This window comes from Talpa europaea (assembly GCF_964194135.1).
Source record: "Talpa europaea genome assembly, chromosome: 2".
In the NCBI taxonomy this organism is placed as follows: domain Eukaryota; kingdom Metazoa; phylum Chordata; class Mammalia; order Eulipotyphla; family Talpidae; genus Talpa; species Talpa europaea.
The window spans coordinates 18,242,821-18,258,268 of record NC_140068.1 but is presented as its reverse complement, the minus strand read 5'-3'; positions in this window follow the sequence as shown (position 1 = coordinate 18,258,268).

Genomic DNA, 15,448 nt, shown 5'->3' with positions numbered 1-15,448 from the left:
TCAAACACTGGATAGTTTTTGATATCAAAGGCAAATCTGTATCACTGTTACCTTCTCTACTTTTTACTTCTCAGCTCTTTGTACTTAAATCCACTGGATCTCAGTTGTAGATGCAAGATGGCCTAATTTTAAGCTAATAATATCCATAGTATCATAGTTATTAAGTGGTTAAAATTAAATTATTTATTAACATATTAACTCTTGCCATGTGCTATGGACAATTATTGTCCATTTAAAAGTCTCAAACTGGGCCTCCCTGGTGGCGCAAAGGGATGAGTGCAGCTCTGTGAAGCTGTTCACAGTCTCTGCAGCCCAAGTTCGATCCCAAGCCAGGGATCTACCCACATGGTGCAGCAGACCTCTCCTGATGCACCCGCTGCTCCCCTCAGCAGTACTTTGGTCTATCTGCCTGTTCTGTTCCCTGCCTCTGGTGAATCCTCTCACCTCCCACACCTCTATCCTGTACCCCAGTTTTTGTATGCATAAATAAATAAATCTTAAAAAAAAAGCATTAAAAACAACAAAAGTCTCAAACAACCCTTTAATAGAGCTACTCTCCCATTTTCCAGGTGACAAAAAAAAAAGGATAGATGTTACACAATAATCAAGTCCTTAACCTGGTTTTGGTGAATCACAATAGGCCATTTTTTGTAGGTTTTCCATAAGACCCTTAAGAATCTTCACCAAAGGCTGAATGAACTTCTCTAATCCCCTTCTAAGGTTACGTTGTCTCCTAAGCTTTCTGAATTGCCCCCTCCAAAAAAATAAACTTCCACAGAAAATTTATATGTGTCTCAGGGGTCTCACTGTCAAAAATTCAACTGCCAGTCACACACATCCCTTTCTGACATAACAGGTGGACTTCGGAAGTTCTCCTGATCATTACCTGAATTAGCATTAAATGTTACACTCAAGAGGTTCAAGAATGGATTCTTCACATATTTTCCCCAAATGTGCACATTTTTAAAAAGATGTATTTATTTATGCATACAAGAACTGGGGTGTAGGCCAGAGGTATGGGGTGGTGAGAGGATTCACCAGAGAGAGTCAGGAGCAGAACAGGCAGGTCTACTGAAATACGCTATTGAGGGAAACAGTGAGTGAGAGAGAAATCTGCTACGCCTTGTGGGTTATGTCCCTGGCTGGGGATCGAACTCATGGTGCAGTGGCTGGTGATAGCCTGATAATGCTATATCTTTAACCCCTGTGCCACCAGGAGGCCCACCAACTGTGTGTCCTATTGGTAGCTTAAAATTAGCGTTGGAAGAAGTTTGTAATTCTAAAAATTGGTAAGCATTACAAAAATCAGATTCCACTTTTGTTTAGTTTGCCTTTTCACTTTTGAGACATTTTACCGACTTACCATTTATTAAGACTAAGCTGTCTTATGAACCAGTGTTATTCAAATTGTAGTCTATGGACTCATATCTGTCACTGAAAAATTTGTTATTATTCAAGCCCAGATTAAGTACAGCAATTGAGGGTAAGCACTTGGAAACATTTAGACCATTTTGACATTGCCAATATATTTAAATGCATGATCATTTATTTTGGTAATTAATATTGTTCAATGCCACAAATGCTTCAGTCGATGATAGGTTGGAAAAAATTATGTCCATTAATGCACTGCTAGAGACATTGTGCTTAAGTAGTCCCCCATTCCTTGGCATCTCTTTAACCAGATCACTTTCAACTTTGGCCCTGCCATGGAAATTGGAGTTTGTCCAATCCCTTGCTTGTTTCTCCTTCTCACTGTTTAAGGACCAAGAAAGACTGATGTCTGTGCCAACTCAAATTATTGCAGTGAACTTTAGCAAGCTCATTTATTTCTGTATTCTATGATTTCCATTTTCTGGGAATTCATTTTTATGAAGCAAATAAGAATGTTTCTCTAATGTGGAAAGCCTATCTAAGAATCAAAAAGAAGAGATTGGCATGGACAGAAGGAAGAGAAAATGATGTTGGCAAATGTGGCCAAAAGTAATTCCACAGTGAAAAATTTTGTAGATCTTAAGAGACTTGCTTGGAAGTTCTAGTACAAAATATCTTTATTTTTAAACCCAAGCTTATTTTGAAAGCCATAATTTACTTCAGAAACTTTGGCACTTATTTCAAGCACTTCAAATAACCTATTGAATATTTTATACTTTGTATTTTCCATAGTCTAAATTTATACTAAAATAAAAGTTTTAGTGTTAATTTAAAAGTCAAAAACCAGAGATGGAGGGAAAACCTTTGGCAAAGACTTGGTGCATTTATCTCCTGCACATCCCATCTGATTATGTTACTATCAATTTCAACTCTGGGCTAAATTAAGTGGACAAATTTATATTTAGCATTTCTGCCGAAAGCATCAAATCATATCTTATGCCTCTATAAGTTGTCTTCCAACTGACTCTTGACTTTCTGGCCCAATTAAAGAAAAGGGAAATTAATATTCATTTTAGGTTCTACCACATCCAACTCACATTTAGTGTTCCATTTATTGCTCACAGTAATCAACTGGGAATATTGCTAGCTTCAGTATGTAGTCAATATATTTGAACTATAGAGAGGTCACACAATTAATAAACAGCAAAATCAGAGTTAAAGCCAGGTCTTTGTTACTCCATAAAAAATTGGTATTCACTCTATAAATATATACTCTTTGTTTTCCATGTAAGCCTCCTTAAGCAAAAGCATTCAGTTCCCAAAATTTGCCTCATGCCAGAGTTGACCTTGGGTTTATGAATACTTCAGTTACTGTCATATTTCCTTTTGCAGGCTTTAATTCATTTATAAAGCCTTCATATAACTAACTCATCAAAATGTCCATATCATCTTATTTTTTGAGTAGTTCAGCGAAAAATTCATTTCTCCACATGAAAATCCAATGTAACACAAATAAATAAAAATAGTTTTCTGCTTTAAGGTAACAGACAGTTGCACTTAAGTGGTCAAAATAACACTAACTCAAATAGAAAACAAAACAAAGCAGAGAGGAGCCCTCCGGTGGTGCAAGAGTTAAAGTCTTGGGCCTCCCTGGTGGTGCAAGGGGTTAAGCAACACACTATGAGGCAATCCACAGCCTCTACAGCACAAGTTCAATCCCTGGCCAGCCAGGGAGAAGCCCACATGGCACAGCAGACCTCTCCTGTCTCGCCCGCTGCTCTCCTCAGCAGTGTATTTCAGTCAGTCTGCCTGTTCTACTCCCCACTCTGTCTCTGGTGAACCTTCTCATGCCCCACCGATCTCTGGCCTGTACCCCAGCTCTTGTATGCATAAATAAATAAATCTTAAAAAAAAAAAAAAAAGGTTAAGTCTCAGCACTATGAAGCTATCTTTAGCTACTGCAGCATGAGTTTGATCCCAGGCCAAGGAGGTGACCCACATGGCGCAGACCTCTCCTGTCTCACCCACTGCTCCCCTCAACAGTGTATTTCGGTCAATCGGCCTGTTCTGCTCCCCATTCTGTCTCTGGTGAATCTTCTCAACCCCCCCACACACACCTTTTGCCTACACCCCAGCTCCTGTACGCATAAATAAATAAATCTCCAAAAAAAAAAAAAAAAAAGCAAAGAGGAAAACAAATGTGCATTCTCTTTGCAGGTCTTACTAGATTTCTAAAATAGGAACACCAAATTATATCAACTAAAACCACTGTTTTGAAAAATAAAGGTTACTTCCAATAACATCAAGATGGTTTATAATTGTTTTTGTTTTGTTTTGTTGTGCTTTATATTATTATTTTTCCCCTGATGTCTTATTTGGTTCCTCTATATTCCTCTTATAAGTGAAACCAAATGATAATTTTCTTTTTCTTTCTGACTTATTTCACTTTACTCTTTCCCTGTTAATCCCTTTATAAACCCCACTGTCTATCAGTTTAATTTATGTACACATAACAAGCATTATTTTTGTTATGATTTTATATAGATATATCCATGAGTAATGTGCCTATTTTTGTCAGTTTATCATAAATCAATTTTGGAGATTTACGTTTTTTTTTTTTTTTTAACAATTGTGGTATAGTTCTCTTAGTGGTAGTCAAAATATCATTTTGTGAATCTAACACTATCTATCCATTCTTGTATTAATGATCACTTGGATTCTTATTAATTTTTGTCTACTACAAATAAATCCTTTTTTTAAAAGATTTATTTATACATACAGGAACTGGGATCGAGGCCAGAGGTACGGGGGCTTGAGAGGATTCACCAGAGACAGAGTGGGGAGCAAAACAGGCAGATCTATTGAATACACTTCTGATGCTGGCAGTGGGCGAGACAAGAGAGGTCTGCTGCGCCATGTGGGTTAGCCCCTGGCTGGGGATCAAACTCATGCCCTAGTAGCTGGTAATAGCTTGACAGTGCTGAGACTTTAAGCATGGAGGCCCTACACATAAATCTTTATGAACATATGTCTTATTCTTGTGTGGGAGCACATTTATCAATTCATTAATTATTTAATATATATAATCTTTTCTTTTTGTTTCTTTCCATTCTCATCTTATATGCTGAGCCATGACAAAAAATTGTAGTTCATAATATAGTGTGGGTATAGTTAACTATAAGGTTTCAAAGGAATTATTTTAGGAATGACGTTTGAGATAAGGGTGGGGTAGAGAGGATCACTCTTCTCTCCTCTAGTTGTTCTAACATCACTCAGCAGTGCAGTAGCCTTGTTTGTCAGAAACCTGGTGCTTACTTGCAGAGGGAAACCCTGGTAAAGCTGTGTGTTACTTAATGGATTGATCTCCATAATGCTCATGACCACATCAGTCATTGTGTTATGTACTGGGGTTACAAATTTGAAAAAGGCAATTATAGGCTTTAGGAATGTAATATTCTAGACGCAAGAGAATCTTCACATAGATAATTATCATGCAATGTGACAATAAAATTAATTCTTAACTAGTTATTATAGATGCACAAAATGGATCAATATTTCAGAAATAGTGATCAATTACTGAAATAAATTTTAAAGTGTGAGTGGGAATTATCTAGGCTGAATGCAGTTCAGTAGCAAGATTCCAAATGTAATGAAATTAAAAACAAAAATTTGAGTCTAGAATTAGCAGGCTGTGTACAAACACAATGTATATATTTTTATTTCACTTAACATAATTTCATTAACATTTTCCATATTTTTACATAATTTGCATAATCAACAGGCTTAAGAGTTTGCAAAATAGTATACGAAAATATCATTTAAAATATTTTAAACATAGTTGGTTTTCTTCTTTTAAGAGTTATTTCCAGTTTTAGAAATAAAAATTATTCAAAGCTTACTCATATAATTGATATAAAACATGTATCTTATTAGAATGATACATTTTACTATGTATTTTCTATATGGATATTTAGGTGTATTTATCTTTATTCATAAATTAAAGTTTTTTTCTTAAACAGTATATCCTTGCTATTTTGAACTATAGAAGTTATTTCAAATACTTTTAACACATTTTTATTACCTCCATTTTCTATTCTTATTGAAGTGAGAATCAATTAATTGAAAGTGAAATGTATCTCCTACAAAGCCATTCTTCAAAAACTAAATGCAGGGTACCAGCTATTACTAAGGTCATATTTGCCTTATATGGTGGAATCAAATTTAGATTATATTGGGCCTCCCCTGGTGGCGCAGCGGTTGAGCGTTGAGCTGCGAAGCTGTCCGCAGCCTCTGCAGCGCCGGTTCGATCCCCCGCCACCGGCAAGGGTCCCACATGGCGCGCAGACCTCTCCTGCCACCTGCTGCTCCCCTCAGCAGTGTATTTCGTCAGTCTGCCTGTTCCACTCCCACTCTGGCTCTGGTGAATTCTCTCACCCTACCGCGCTTCTGACTGTACCCAGTACTTGTATAAATAAATAAAAAAAATCTTAAAAAAAAAGTTAGATTAGATTTTCTTATGCAGTTATGCAACTTTTATTTTAGTGTTGTGACATTTACTTCTATTAAGATATAAAAGTAGTGAGGTAGTTCTGGACTACTACATGCCCCGGTAAGTCAAAGATATGTGTGATGTATAAGAATTTAGAACAACCTGTTATTCTTGTTTTCTTGGAGAAACTTAACTACTCTGTGCTGAGGCAGTATAAAGCCTGGACTCTCTGTTACTAGAAAGACAGATAATCACTGTCTAACAGTTAAGACTGTCACGACAAGGTCCGTTTCCGTTCCCAAACCAATGCCACCACAATGCCACACTGCAAAAATCGATCAAGTAAACTGGGACTTGAAAGCATAATTTTAACAATAAAAAGAATGTTACAGATTTTAAGTAAATCTGTAAACTCATTCTCAAATGAATTTTGATAATCTGAGGTGTCCGTGTTTATTTTTTGTCACTCTTTCTGTGGTTGACATGTGCTGATTTGTGCAGATATGCAAATGACAAAGATGCCCCCTCCAGTCCAGAACTGTAGTATCTTATGTTCAAGATGTCATCACAAACCTCCTTTTTCAATTTTGTGCATCTTAGTTTTCGAAGTTTTCTGAGTTTCTAGTTTTGGCTTTGTTTTTTAACAATGGAGTTTGAGTGTCATCATTTGATCAAACATTTAATATAATTAACTAGGCACTAAGAATTATGTAATGCCTTCATTTTGGAAAGGGGTTGATTAGAGTAGGTGAAAATGAATGAGAACTTTGGATATGGTAGGAAATTGTAAGTTTATACAAAAGAATTAACAGTATGTGTATCAATATTTATCATTGTATGTTTTTTTACCTTTAAGTCATACTTTTAGCAATAAATATCAAATAAGAAAAAATAATGTTTTAGCCTTTTTTTTAACGACTTTTTTTAAAAGATTTATTTATTTATTTATACAAGCACTGGGTACAGTCAGAAGCGTGGGAGGGTGAGAGAATTCACCAGAGCCAGAGCGGGGAGCAGAACAGGCAGAAGGACTGAAGTACACTGCTGAGGGGAGCAGAGGGTGGCAGGAGAGGTCTGCGTGCCATGTGGGACCCTCAACCCATGGCCGGGGAGCAGCCAGGGATCAAACCGGCGCTGCAGAGGCTGCGGGCAGCTTCACAAGCCAGCACTCAACCGCTGTGCCACCAGGAGGCCCATTTTAGCCTTTCTTTTAGTTGCATTCTGTAAGAATTCATTTTCCTACTAATAAAGGTATAAGATGGCAAATGTCTCACATGTGAAAGCATAGCTTGGATCCATATGTTATGTGTCCCAACATAAAGAGTAAAACAGAGTATTGGATGTTTCAACACAATTTAAAAACAGGCTTTAGAATAACCTACTAGTAAAAAAATCATGTATAAATTTACTGACTACATAATTTTCCTCATGGAATTTCCTTTATCCTTTTGTTTCAAGTGCTACCTTTTCATGAATTACCTGTTGTCTTACTTAAAATTCTGAGACACAAAATGAGAATAAGTGATCATATGGGAACTGTGGAAATTAGAAATTATTTATTCCTGCCAATACTTCATATTATTATGAAATTCCTGTTAGGTCATAGATATAATACACAATGATTAAAATAATAACAGGTTGGCATACTTAATTTTATATGTAATGTAACAATAATAATTATGAGAACTCTCAAAAATATATCTATATATTTGGCTATAAACACTTTAGGTTCAGTGAAGTTGTAGCCCTGATATAAAGAACAATGCTCAAAGTAGAAGATAAGGAAAAAAGAAAGTACATTCAATTTCCAAACTACATTGTTCAATTCATTTCCCAAGGCATAGGATAATTTGTCATAAATGATCTATTTCATGCAGTTTTGCAGCTCAGCTACTAACTTGGGGCACTGACAATTAATAAATCTTCTCTTGTTTTACTATTTATTTTTATACTTAGATTTAAATATGATCATGTCAGATAGTTTCCATGACCTAACAAAAAGCATCAGCTGTTAGAAATACAATTAGTCTTTACCAAATTCCTATAAAGAGTACTATTTTCTTTAGTTTTGTCATAGTCTATAATGTCATATAGAGTGTGATATTTTTACATTAGAGAAGAGAGTTTTCAAGAAATTTCAATAACTAGTATGTCACACACACAAAAAAAAAGAGCAAGCAAACTCAAATACAATGCTAAAAATGAATGAAGGAATGCATGTTCCAATGATGGCAAAACTCCAAATCCAAAGTATCAATTTAGGAGAACTGAGTTACAGGACAAGGACTATGATGATCATTGACTTCCCTAACATTAAAACTACTGCCGATACAGGAGCAATGATGGATTTTTATGAACTTCATTAATGTTGTCTGTAGTCACATTTCTCTGTTGTAAACTATTAACTGACAAGAGTTCCACTCACAGAAGAACAATAGTCTCTCTAAAAACAACTAGAAATTTAGATAATTTTTATATCTGTGTATGTATATTGGGAGCTGAGGCAGCCAGAACTTGAGAGGACAGGAGATCATGAAAAGGGAAGCTCATAAATGAGTTAAACTTTTGCCCTTGAGTCATTTAAGGTATTATTGAAGTTATCTAATACAAGAGCTAGTTTAGCAGAAAAATGCCAAGATAGAGAAAAACTATCTCGAGAAAGAATGATGGGAATTTGGAGATGCTGGATCAGGATAACATTACAGTGTTAAGACCCCACAGATAAGGAAAACCCAATGAAGTGAGGCCAAAACTTTTCCCTAGTTTATAGTCTTTCTAAGCTTCGCATTGCAAATGTTAGAAGGCAGCTGAAATATGATTGTAGTTTTGAAATTATCAGGGAAACAAAACCAGTTCACAATTCATCTGATTAAGCATCACAGTTTCTGAATCTGGACTTGGAAGGACAGATTCTTAGAGTCCATGTGAACTAGAAGTAGAGATAATCAAGGCAAATGATACATTAAGAGAAGGAAAAGTTGGGGCCTTCCTGGTGGCGCAGAGGTTAAAAACACAGTGGGCCTCCCCTGGTGGCGCAGGGGTTGAGCACAGCGCTGTGAAGCTGTCTGGAGCCTCTGCAGTGCCAGTTGGATCCCGGCAGGCCCGCGAGGGTCCCATATGGCACAGCAGACCTCTCCTGTCGCACCCGCTGCTCCCCTCAGCAGTGTATTTCAGTCAGTCTGCCTGTTCTGCTCCCTTCTCTGTCTCTGGTGAATCCTCTCACCCTCCCATGAATCAGGCCTGTACCCTGGTTCTTATATAAATAAATAAATCTTTAAAAAAACAAACAAACAAAAAAAAAACACAGTGCTAGCAAGCTATCAATGGCCACTGTGGCAGAAGTTCGACACCTGGACAGGAGTTTGATATATGGCCAGCAAGGGAGTTAACCCACATGAAGTGGCAGACCTCTCCTGTCTGGCCTACTGCTCCCTTCAGCAGTGTATTTCAATAAATCTGCCTGTTATGCTCCCCACTCTCTCTCTGGTGAGCCCTTTACCCCTCCCCTGCCATACCTCTGGTTTACACCCCAGTTCTTGTATGCATAAATAAATACATCTTTAAAAAAAGAGAGAGAAGGAAAAGTCAAATCACAGAAGAGGAAAAACTATTAGCTATACATATATCCAGTAAAAAATACTATATTCTTAATATATAAATGTTTCTACAAATTTATAAGTAACTCAACAGATAAAAGAGGCAAGGAACTTAATTCAACATTTCAAAACAAAGAAAGTATCTAAAAAGTTAAAAAAAATAACATGAAGAGCTGCTAAACTTTATGAGTTATCAGGGGATAGAAATTAAAGTCATAACTATGTCACCAAATACCTTTTCATGAAAAAAATTAAAAATAACAAATGTTATGATACTTTTATGAGGCTGTTAATCAGTATAAATCACTTCAAACATAGCCATGCCTTAAGATCCAGCAATTTTTTTTTTCTTTTTTTTGGTGGGACCCTCGCCGGTGGTCGGGGATCGAACTGGTGCTGCAGAGGCTGCAGGCAGCCTTACAACCCAGCACTCAACCGCTGCACCACCAGGGGAGGCCCCTAAGATCCAGCAATTTTAAATACAGATATACATGTAACAAAAATAGACCTATGTGCTAAATAAAATATAGAACATCATAACATATTTTTTAATAAAAGAACATAGACATTATCTAGAGGTCTATCAACAGGAAATTGGATAAATACGTCAGTATGTCTATTCCTGTGGATTTCTACTAGGGGCAGTTTTACTCCCTGGGGACATTGGTGCTGTTGGGAGACATTTTTAATCATTGTAACCAGGGTGAGTGGTGAACAGTATTATAGGCCTCTAGAGGGATGTTAACATCATACAATGTACAGGACAAAGCCACAACATAAAGTTATGTGGTCAAAATTACCAGTGGTGCCAACGTTGGGTTACCATGATTTATACAATAAAATATTATGTTACTCTGAGAATCAACAAATGATACACATAAAGTAATTTATTCCACAAGCATAGGCTGGAAAAATGAATCAGACTCAGAGTACATATTATATAACCCCATTTTTAGTAGTTCAAAAACCAGCTAGTATTAATACAAGAGAGGGTGCTGCTTCCTTGCACAGGGAGAAATACAGGTATTATTTTATTTCTTGATCTGTGTGCATATTTGTATTCTGATATGCATTTCACTTTTGAAAATTACGTTATTATATGTACTCCTAGGATATTTCAATATGAAGTTTACTTAAAATGTTACTGAATCATTACTCTGTAATTTGTAATTAAATGTTTAATATCATCAAGGTTCCTTAAATGTTTAATATCATCAGGGTTCCCATGTATATACATAGTTTGGAATTAAACAAGGCAACTTCAATTTCTAAAAAGGACTCAAAATGCTATTTAAAGTGAAATAAAGTCATCCAAATACATGGTATTCTTATTTCTTAGACTGTATGTTTACATGTCTGTGTATAACACATTATCAAGGTTTTCTTTTCAAAGAAATATTACAATATTAAAAATATTCAACTGCTTGTGCTATTTTATTCTTTCAAAGACGTGGTTCTTCAAAATATTTTTGATCTCTTAAAAAGTTACTTTGCTTCCACAAGAATAATAAAATAGACAGTGCAACAGGATACCCTACAGTGAAATACCATGGCAACAGATACCTTGGCTGAATCTTTTTTGACCGTGGGCAAATCTGTCCAAGTCTGTCAAATTCAATATTTCTAAATTGCCATCAGAAATATTAATATTACAAGAGGAATAATACTCCATCTTGATCATACATTTAGCCAGGAAATATATAACTCGCTATGGTGAAGAAAAATAAATCACATAATCACGGATTTCATATATAGGGAGAACCAAACACTGAATATAAACAGTCTTATAATTTCACTAAATTACTTTATGGTAAAAATAATTATGGATCAATTTGAATCAGCATAGAAGTTTTTATTCTTATATATGTTTATACAGTTCAGCAGAGTAAAGATTAGAGAATTGAATTCTCAGTGGTAATTGACTCTATAGAGCAATATAGCTGCACATATAAATCATAAATTGTAATATATCTACTGGTATAAAATTTGTTTATGTGTATTGTGTTTAAGTTGAATATTTATCTTCTTAAATTCAATAAGCTCAGATGTATCTTCTTGTTGTTCCACACTGCTTGTCCCTCCTACACAAGGAAGATTTATAGAAAGGCACACTGGTGACTCTGCAGACTGGAAAAGTGCGGAAATTGGAAAAGGGGAAAGACAGAAGGAGGAACTTCTGGAAGAGTTAAATAGTAGGAAAAAGGAGGAAAAGTGAATGTGGAAAGGGCTGTTGAGGAAGAGTAAGGAGGAGATCCAGAATAAATTCCATATTCCCAGTCTCTTTTTAAGGACATGCAACTAAATTTTGATCAGTGGATTGTTAAGGAAATGTTCTAAGAGAGTCTTGGAATTTTCCTTTCAATAAAATTTGAGACTTCTCCACTTTCTGAATGATAGGGGGAATTTGTAATTGAAAGTCACATGTAGCAAGCAATAAAACAGACAGGAGTCAAAGTATGCAGCACCATACCAAGGTAACCTCAATGGCTATTACATTTTTTTGTTAATATAAGAAAGAAATATCTGTCTTCCTTAGCCACAGTTTTTAGCTTCACTCCCCTAATAGTAAAACAACCCAATTTATATGAGATCCAGTTTTAGCTTTCAGAAATTTGATAGTCAAAGTTTAGGGAATTTAGATAGTTGATTTAGATAGTAATATATAAAGGAGTATTGATATTTTCTATTTTATCCCATGTAAGTTATATATTATAAGGTATTTCATTTTAAATGAGTTGAAAAGTTAACAGCATTTACTATCCGTACTTACTTTCATAATAAAAAAGAGGAAATAGATTGAGAGTGGTATTTCGATATCCACAGAGCTTGGAACATAGCAGTAACACAAGTGTTTATCAAATCAATGTTTTCTCATCTGAAATGGTTAATCTTGGACTTGATCAGATAATTAGTCTAATCCAGAATGCTTTCCACTTAGTAAACCATTTCTCTCATTTGTTAATCATAGACTGGATCATACCAACATATTTTATAGTTAACTGACTTCATTTATTCCATACTTGCATGCCTTCTATACAATCAAAAGTAGTGATGAATGCAATAATAAATAGGAAATTTTTTAGATTTTTACCAAAAAAACACATGATTAGTAGATGCAGAAAACACAGATATGCACATGTTTAACTTGGTAAATTACCCATGATACCAATGACACAATGTCCTGTCAAGTCTACCAACAAGGAAGAGAGGATCTTGGAAAACTCAGAGACATTCAGGTGAGCATTAATTTAATCATTTAAATTAATTGCCTATCTGAGCTTTCTGTTACATGATATGCTTCATTTCCATATCTGAGCAGATATTTCTCTTAATTCTATAATAAAAAATCTTAACTGACAACACCTGATGTATCCTCTATTAAAAGCAACGTGGATGATATTCAAAATAGAATAGTTAAATAAGTTTTGAAAAAGCCATATGTGTCATATGTTATTAAAAATAAGCAAAAATAATATTAAGGTAGAGTCATCTATACTATTATGGAAATACCATGGACACACACACACATAAAACCTTTACTAATAAAATCCAAGAGATTTTTAACTTAGTAAACAATTGAATTTAATTTTGTAACTTTGATTTACGCTTTTTTTCATTTGTATTAAAATATAAATATCATTAGATTGTTTATTTTTCAGTTTGTCTTTGTTGTTAGCAATTATGTTAACAACTATATAAAATGAATAGGCAAACATAATAATATAATATGGAATAAATTAATTCCCAATTTAGGTAAAATGGATAATATTTTATCTAAAATGTCTCCTAAGAATTTGAAAATCTTTGAATAAATTATAGTGTCTTGGAAAATTTTATTTGAAGGAAAAAAGTGTTATTTTAGTTTCAGCAAATCCTTCTCGTATCTAATTCTCTTTGTAGCCATAGTTAGTTGTTAAGATATTTATGGAGTCTCTATTTTCCAATATTTTGAATTCCAACAAAATTGGCAATTACTTTAATGACTCATAGTTAGCTTATTTTATAATATATAATTTATTATTACAATTTATTTTTTGTGTGATTTAATTAAATATATCCAAAACATATTTTTTAATAAAACCCCCCAATATCTATGGTCAAATTTTGGAATCAAATGTTTCGTTCCCATTGCAAAACTTACTAAAAAATTTGATGTAGAAATTTTCTTTTGAATAAAAATGTAGGTAGAGAGATGATAGATAGATAGATAGATAGATAGATAGATAGATAGATAGATAGATAGATCTGAAAGTTTTAAATGCAAATTGAGTAACTGTGAAACCATTTTTTTTTAAGATTTATTTACTTATGCATACAAGAACTGGGGTACTGGCCAGGGATACAAGGGGTGAGAGGATTCACCAGAGACAGAGTAGGGAACAGAAAAGGCAGATTGACTGAAATACACTGCTGAGGGGAGCAGCAGGAGAGTCAGGAGAGGTCTGCTGCGCCATGTGCGTGGCTCCCTGGCCAGGGATCAAACCCGTGCTATGGTGGCTGTGAACAGCTTCATAGAGCTACTACTTAACCCCTTCCCTCATCAGGGATGCCCCTATGAAACCATTTTTAACTTTATTTTAAATCTATCTAAAACTTATGGACATTTAATCTTCAATATAGAATATAAATTTAGATAGTTAAGAGGAAACATAATTGTTTTGCTGTTCAATTAGAAAAAGCAGTTAACACCTGCCTAATGATAACCTAGATTGTTTATATTATTCTTAGATTTTCAGAATAGACCATGTCCTTAAGGACTTCTACCTATTGAGGAACAAAGAATTTTGCTAAATCTGTAAAATATTGATTTTTTTCATAAATCAAATGAAATAATATTTGCTTATCTTCCAGTATGAATATTTAGCTCTTGTCTAAACTAGATTAATATCCCCTGAGAACCTCTTAACTTCTTAAAAAATATTTTTGCAGAATAAATTCATTAGCACCAGGTTCATTGTTTTAGAAAGAAGCAAGAACAGTTTTTATTATCTTCACTGAATACACTTTTATCAAATGTTACTTGCACCTGTATTCTAGCGGGAATGTGAATTATTTGTGCTTATTTATAATTCAGAGTTACATCAAAATATTAAAAATATTCATACTTTCAATTTAACCTGAATGCAGTAAAGTCAGAACAATAGAAATATAGTGAAACCAAGCAGAAAAAGGGAACTTGTTGGAACTTTGCACATCATAAATTGATCTTAGCAAAATGGAATAAAAAAAATTGCAGGATGTTACCAAATATTTAAGTTCATTCTTTCATTCATTAGTATGTCCATTTATTCATTCATGTTTTTATTCATTTATTCAACATATGTAATCTGTGTCTGCTTTGGTCATTGCCCCTGCTAGACATGTATGTACATGAGCAAAATGTATGTAAGCAATGGTGAGCAAAAATAAATACATAAATACATAAATATATAAATATAAAATGACACGGTATTGTCATGGGTATTATTGTGTTAGGGGCATTTCATAGAAATTCTCCAAATAACTGAAATTTACAGTATTTGACAGAACAATTTATCACAATTTTAGCTCCTCCAATAGTCTCATGGTACAAATATAAAATATAATAGAAAATGAAGATCAATTTTTATCTTCCTAATCTATGGGTTTTCAGTCCTTGTGGATTAATTTTAGAGTCCCAAATTTAGATAAATATATCTGCTGAGATTTTTTTTCTTATGATTTTGCTTTATCTAATTTTATGGGCTCAAGAGATTTCGTTGTGCTTAATTAATTTCAGTGGTCAAAGTTTTAATCTTTCTAATTTCCCTAAGTAGGTCTTGAAGAATATAAATTGAAAAAGCATCTGATAATCGTTTTTCCTTATTCTGGTGTATCCTTCTATCCCTGCAAAGAAGACACAGTAAATGTTAGACTAAAAGACACAGAAAATGACCAAGGATACTACTCATAATGTTTGATGAATTCATAAGCAATTAAATAATTCCTCTGTGTTCCTGTGTCTCAGCTTGGA